Source organism: Macrobrachium nipponense, chromosome 1 (genome assembly GCF_015104395.2).
Source record: "Macrobrachium nipponense isolate FS-2020 chromosome 1, ASM1510439v2, whole genome shotgun sequence".
Classification (NCBI taxonomy): Eukaryota; Metazoa; Arthropoda; class Malacostraca; order Decapoda; family Palaemonidae; genus Macrobrachium; species Macrobrachium nipponense.
The window spans coordinates 42963866-42972045 of NC_087200.1; the positions used below are offsets into that span (position 1 = coordinate 42963866).

The 8180-nt window shown below is 38.0% G+C and overlaps 1 non-coding gene across 1 annotated transcript; it reads left to right on the forward strand.

The window, feature by feature from the left end:
• The first annotated feature begins 1140 nt into the window (after positions 1-1140).
• Positions 1141-1213, forward strand: Trnar-ccu (transfer RNA arginine (anticodon CCU)). The gene has a single exon. It is a non-coding gene; the product is annotated as a tRNA-Arg (tRNA).
• The last annotated feature ends 6967 nt before the right edge of the window (positions 1214-8180 follow it).

The window sequence follows — 8180 nt, forward strand, 5'->3', positions numbered from 1 at the left end:
TGTAACACAATGAACATATAAATAAGGACAAAGGCCACGAAGGAAAGAGAAGCAATGGAGTGGTACTAGGGCTACAACTCCAAATATCAGAAAAAATGTGGAGGAGAGTTATTACTACGGAAAATGGCCAAACTGCTCTCACTTAATGACGATTGCCTAAGATTTTGTCGTGAGAATAAATCCACATTGATTGGCGAATTGGCTACCTTCATGTTGTCATTCCCATTCCTCAATGAAACTGGCTGCCTTCGGTTGTCATTTAATTACCGGAATAAAACTCAGCACTTTAGGCAGCCGTTCTACTGTAGGAGATCATATATTTCTGCATATGAGGGAAGGACCTTTGCTTTTATAGTGCCCGTGTTTGTATAAGAAAAAATACTCATGATTAATCACAGATATGACAGAATGCTTTATCCGCGTCAGGAGATTTCTTTCTACAAAGCTCCAGTTGACTAGAAAATATTACATGTACATTAATTCATATATTTTATGATCTCTGTTGAATTCTGTACTTCCACCTTTATCGACTTGAGTGCATCGGAGATTAGGAGATAACATTAGTCCAACTCTTATGAAGGAGAACTAGAATTTGATGTTCACTAGCACTTAAAATATTATTTTCTAATATATTTTCCACATCTGAATATTCACGAATAACAGGATGTGTCTCTTCCAACCATTTTCTATTTATTTCACACATGAAATTGTGAAAGGAATCACTGGGCGCAGCGATTAGATAATGTAGTAATCAGGTTATAATAATGACAAAATCGCAATAAGCTGTAAGCAGTAATCATGTGAAGTCACAAAATAATTATTCGTCACTTTTTTTCTTATTTCGTTACAAGTTTGTTTTTCGAGAACTATGCACAAGGCTTAGGAAATTCATAAAAGCTATATTTTTTTTACCATTCAAATTAATGCATCACTTCTTTTCATCCATAAATAGCTACTAATTTTTGTTTCTATTTCCTGATCTGAATTTGGCCGTAGATTCTTCAGTCTTGAGAGAGAGAGAGAGAGAGAGAGAGAGAGAGAGAGAGAGAGAGAGAGAGAGAGAGAGAGACGAGAGAGAGAGAGAGAGAGAGAGAGAGAGAGAGAGAGAGAGAGAGAGAGAGAGAGAGAGAGGTGCCAACGGCCCCTGTGGCCCAATGGATAAGGCATTGGCCTCCTAAGCCAAGGATTGTGGGTTCGAGTCCCACCAGGGGTTCTTTTGCCTGATCGTTTTAAAATTGGACGAGACGACTTCCTGATACCTTATAAAGATCTCGATGTTATGGGCAATATTAAGACACTTCTCGTTTATTTTTACCCAAATTTTGGGCTATTTTATACCAATTATTAGAGAATGAAAAAATGAACAAGTACAAACTTCCTCTTCGTAATCAATATGCAATATTCTAACCACATGGCATGAAGAATAGATAAAACGGCATTTGTTTAAATTTACAAAAATACACAAAACGAAAAAGACTTCACACAAGAGTCAATCGGGTTCCAAAATCCTTCTATGACCCAATTTCAAAAGCTGTCTGGAAATCCAACCAGGGATTTGGTGAAGCTTGTTTCCCGAAAGTTGTATTGGCGATATAAAGATTTTGATCTCCCGCCATTTATAAATACTTTATCCTGTGGCCTGAATCGGAGGTATTACTGTTGCAATACAATTAAGATTTAAATTCAGCGCCGTTTAAGGATAATACTTCAAATGTTTTCAATAATTTTCAGGATGCAAACGTTATTTCCTTATGTGATAACTGATGAAATACATATTTGGTAGGACTGTAACGCTAATATTTAAGATATTTTCGGTATTTTTCAAGGATGGTAATATTATTTCACGGTTCCATGATTTTGCAATCCATAAATATATCCTTTCATTAGCAATCAATGAATTTCAAATCCCCGCCCGTTAACTCAGAGAAAATCCTGACACTCGGATCCAGCTGCGCTTCTTTCGTCATTAATATCATATAAGTTCTGAATCAACATTCCATTTCGTGACACTAAAATATTAATTCCCCGAAAACGCTTCGCTCCCTACGGCCATAATCACTGCGTCGGATTTTCTAACAGTGGAAATAACCTTTCATCATTTTACTTGGCGATAAACGTGGGTTATTAATGAAAGCAAGCATGTACAACGATCTTGCTATCCATTTGAATAAATTTTGTAATATATATATGTAGTGTGGTTGTGTGTATAATATATATATATATATATATATATATATATATATATAATATATATATATATATATATATATATATATATATATATATATTAACAAACTTTATTCAAATACGTTGCTAAATACCATGCTACATAAATGAGGTCCTATTATTGATATATATATATATATATATATATATATATATATATATATATATATGTTTAAATATATATATATATTTATTTACTTGCACAGACATATGTATACAGGAAGTCCTTGGGTTATGGTGGGCATTCCGTTCCTGGCAGGGCACTGTAGGGCAAAAATCGCCTTAAGCATCACAATTATAATGGGAATAAATGGCAACAGTGCAGTAAATCTGGGTTACAGCACTGTAAAGCAGGTAACAGTGCTACGAGGCAAGCACTCTACGTCAGTAGCAACTTAACGTAAACCGATGTAGCCTGGGACTGCCTGTATATATATATATATATATATCTTAATATATATATATATATATATATATATATATAGATATGTATATATATATATATATATAAATATAAAATTATAAAAATATATGTGTGTGTGAGTGTGTATGTATATATATATATACTATATATATATATATATATATATATATATATATATATATATATATATATATCATATATATGTATGTATATAGACACATATTAATAATAGCATCTCATTTAGGCAAGATGTTATCTAGCAGAGATATCTACTCAGAAAACGTTGCAAGCATTTAACGACTAACTATCCTCATCTTGTTTAAATAAGGTCATATTATTAATTGTACTAATGCAGAGAGCAGCTCTGTATATATATATATATATATATATATATATATATATATATATATATATATATATATATATATATACTATATATATATATATATCTATATATATATATATATATATATATATATATATTTATATATGGCACAGGAATGAACATTTTGCTGATTTGAAATCTTGTTATTCTGTCTCATTCTTGACGGAGGACAAAATGTGACCTCCATGTGAGCAGATGATGTGAGGGCCACCTGCATATCATGTCGACTTGTCTCCTCATAACTTATACTAATACAGCACGCGTTTCTTATGTTTTCTTTTTCAATGTCGTTTCTCATTCTTATCCTTAAAATAATTGTTTTTGTAATTGCTATCAGAACGTGAATACTAAATTAATTTGGGTTCGTTAAGAGACCTCAAATTATTTTTTCATTTGTTAACATTGATGCTATCCTTGGAAAAAAAATTGCCTGCATTCACATTTGAATGCACACACACACAGAGTGAGAGAGAGAGAGAGAGAGAGATAGGTCACGAATTTCATGTCTTTCAATCATTGTTGAGGCTTAGCAGTCATTGCCCTTTGATTCATGTAGCAAAGAATGTTTTGTCTTTACAGTCATAGACACACACCCACACGCACACACACACACAGGCATATATATATATATATATATATATATATATATATATATATATAATATATATATATATATATATATATATATATATATATATATATAAATATATATATATATATATATATATATGTGTGTGTGTGTGAGTGTAAGCGAGTGTGTGTCAAAGGAGTTTAAGTTCCCACGAGAGCCCGCACGAATTTTACATTTACGAATCGTACATTAAATGCAAAATAAGTAATTTCAAAGACAGCAAGAACTTAACAATTTAAAAAAAATTAAAAAAAGGAAAAACATTATGAAAAACATTGTGTTGTTTAGTCTAAAAGTTCTGTGAAGGCATGCCAACCTAAAAACATGCATCTGTCGCTCTTACCATCTGCCCAGGCTGAAGGCCACGGCCTGTCCTTCGTCAGGAATGAGACAGAGGGAAAACAATCTTCAGACACTAAACAAATGCAAAGTTTCGTTGAAAGCCCGAAGAGCTGGATGGCCCTTGACCCTGGGGAGAGTCATTTCATTCTCCCCAGCGGCCTGACATTTGTGGAATTCGTTTATTTGACAGCCATTCAGAATTCTACCGCCAATAACAGTTGTCAAGCTCCGGGTCGGACGACAGAGAGTCAATTTATTGTTCACGGTTTGTTATTGTCTTTGCATTTGTTCCCTAAGTTGGTTTTTGCATCGGAAACTCGAAGAGATGACGATACCTAATGAAAGGATTTTGACGAGTTTCGTATTTACGTATTTGCAGGAAATTTCAGTCCTTGTTTTAGTTTCTCTTAAGGGAAAAGATAATAATAATAATAATAATAATAATAATAATAATAATAATAATAATAATAATAATAATAATAAGTAGAAAGAGGAAAAGACCCCATATAGACTCCACTTTTCTAGCCCCGCCCCCCGCCCCCACCCCCCCAAGGGGCGTGGCTACCCCCCTCCCCCCTCCTGATTGGCTCATGTACGTACGTGAGGCCTAAAAAGGGGCGGGGAACGGGCAAACCCCCAAAACCCCCAAAAGGGCGTGGCCACCCTGACCCCATATAGACTCCACTTGTCTGGGGGGTGTGGCCACCCTGACCCCATATAGACTCCACTATTCTGGGGGCGTGGCTGGCCACCCCTGACCCCAAATTGACTCCATTTGTATTATAAGCTCATGTACGTACATGAGCTCATAATTGATCCATATGTATGATAAGTTCATGTACGTACATGAGCTCATAATTGACTCCATTTGTCTTACAAGCTCATGTACGTACATGGGCTCATATTAGGGGGGCGTGGCCTCCCCTAACCCCAAATCGACTCCACTTTTCTACCCTGTGACGTCACATAACTATAATAGGGATAAAACCATCCTTTCAACCCTCCCTCCAGGGTCTGGGGGGTCCGTGGCCACCCCACCTGACCCCAAATTGAACTCCATTTGTCTTACAAGCTCATGTACGTACATGCTCATATTAGGGGGGCGTGGCCTCCCCTAACCCCAAATCGACTCCACTTTCTACCCCTGGTGACGTCACATAACTATAAGGGGAATAAAACCATCCTTTCAACCCTCCACTATTCTGGGGGGCGTGGCCACCCCTGACCCCAACATAATTGACTCCATTTGTCTAACAAGCTCATGTACGTACATGAGCTCATATTAGGGGGGGCGTGGCCTCCCCTAACCCCAAATCGACTCCACCTTTCCTACCCCCTGTGACGTCATCGTAACTCTAAGGGAATAAAACCATTCTTTCAACCCCTGACATACCCCCTGTGACGTCACGTAACTCTCCGGGAATAAAAAACCGACATTTCAAGCCCTCACCCCAAATTGACACCACTTTCCTACCCCCATGTGACGTCACGTAACTCTCCGGGAATAAAAACAAACATTTCAACCCCTCACACCCCAAAAATTGACTCCACTATTTCTACCCTGTGGACGTCACGTAACTCTCTGGGAATAAAACCATTCTTTCAACCCCTGACCCCAAATTGACTCCACCTTTTTTCCTACCCCCTGTGACGTCACGTAACTTATAAACGGGAATTAAAAACAACATTTCAACCCCTCACCCCAAATTGACTCCACTATTCTACCACTGTGACGTCACGTAACTCTCTGGAATAAAACCATTCTTTCAACCCCTGACCCCAAAATTGACTCCACCTCCTACCCCCTGTGACGTCACGTAACTCTATGGGAATAAAAACCAACATTTCACCCCTCACCCCAAAATTGACTCCACTATTCTACCCTGTGACGTCACGTAACTCTCTGGAATAAAAACCATTCTTTCAACCCCTGACCCCAAATTGACTCCACACCTTTCCTACCCCCTGTGACGTCACGTAACTCTACGGGAATAAAAAACCAACATTTCCAACCCTCACCCCAAAATTGACTCCACTATTCTACCACTGTGACGTCACGTAAACTCTCTGGGAATAAAACCATTCTTTCAAACCCCTGACCCCCAAAATTGACTCCACCTTTCCTACCCCCTGTGACGTCACGTAACTTTATGCTGGAATAAAAAACCACATCAACCCCTCAAGGACCCCAAAATTAGACCCCCCTAACGTTACTACTACCACTGTGACGTACGTGAACTCTCTGGAATAAAACATTCTTTCAACCCCCGACCCCAAATTGACTCCACCTTTCCTCCACCCCCTGTGACGTCACGTAACTCTCCGGGAATAAAAAACCAACATTTTCAACCCCTCACCCCAAATTGACTCCACTATTCTACCCCTGTGACGTCACATAACTCTCTGGGAATAAAACATATTCTTTCAACCCCTGACCCCAAATTGACTCCACCTTTCCTACCCCCTGTGACGTCACATAACTCTCCGGGAATAAAAACCAACATTTCAACCCCCCACCCCAAATTGACTCCACTTTTCTACCCCTGTGATGTCACGTAACTCTACGGGAATAAAACTTGACCCCACCCCGACTGTTTTTTGCGACTCATGTCCCCTTTAATTGTTTTCAAAGTAACCGGGACGTTTACCTCATCCTCCTCCTATAAAATCTCTAAATTTATATATGCACATTGCGAATATACTCTCTCTCCCTCCCTCCCTCCCTCCCTCTCTCTCCCTCTCTCTCAGCCGTTACATTTTGTTTTATATATATATACACAGCTGCTTAGATATTCAGAGTATCATGATAAAAGGATATTTGGCGACTGACTTCATCCACATGTGATATCTCCCCCAATAACCATATCAGAGTCAATGTTATCTGATGATGAATCACGCACACACACACACATATGAAGAAACGAGACCTTATCGCCATATTTGCCCAGCTGACTTCACGCCAACGTGAAATTTTATTTTTCATAGAATTTGAGTCATAATCTAGGTGGCGAACACAAGGACAAAGGTACACATTTCAATTTTGTTTGTTTATTATTATACCGAGTTGAAAGAGGTTGAAAAATCAAATTACAGACGGAATTGTTATTTTATATTTATAACCAATCCTAAATACAGGGGAATGAATTAATATTCCATACAAATACATACATTAGAAAAAAACTGTACAAACACGAACGCGATAATATGCGCATTCGCTTTTTCAAAAACAATACTTCAACGAAACATACTACGGCTACTATATATTTTCTAACCTGTTCCTTCACATCACCAGCCCTTTAGATTAATACCACAAACATCTTCTCCAGCACTTTCCCGACCGTGTATCGAAGACGACGACGTTTCATCTAACACCTCAAAGCTTTTAAATTTAGCTAAACAAGTTTTTTTCCTTCATATATAAATCTTCCACACACCTTTCCTCCAACAGGGATAAATTCTTTTTCATTATAGCCACGCAGCATATTTTACCAATTTTGCTCATTTCATCACTGAATGTAGCTAACACAGGTAAATATTGATTCAACCAAGTCGTATTAAACCAGTCCGCTCTGACCGATGCCAGCGGGAAAGATAACATATTTGACATAGTCATACGATGATTTAAATAATTATTTTCCTTCAATTTCTTGACCGAAGAAAAAAAGTGATTGAACCTCTCTGGTTTTGGTATCTCTGCCCAAACGATCGGCGTGATCTTACTCTTTGGGAATAAGCCACGCTCTTTTGCGCGTATTCATTATCTTCAATGGGGGCACCAATACTGTATTGTGTTAATAAGGTAGCTATGGTGGGTAGATCAACTTCTTCGTCGCATTCCCAAGATGTGATATTTTCAGGTCTTTTCACAATGGCGGACCCTTCAATACCCCTATCACGAAGACAGGCATATGATGCACCAGTGCAGAATATCGAAAACCTGCCAATTCGGCATATGGATAAGCTCGAATGACGTCCGCCACAACACCGTAATTCCTGCATGTCACACAGTTAGTGGCCACTACTAGACACATATTCCTCTTCTGAACTTATTTTGGCGGACAAGTTCCCGAAAACTAACTTGCAAGAGGAGGCTGATGAAGCCATGGCGAGAGTTCACGTCTTGATGTGACAATCCTTCAAGAGATAATGAACTACGAAGCCCCGCTACCCAA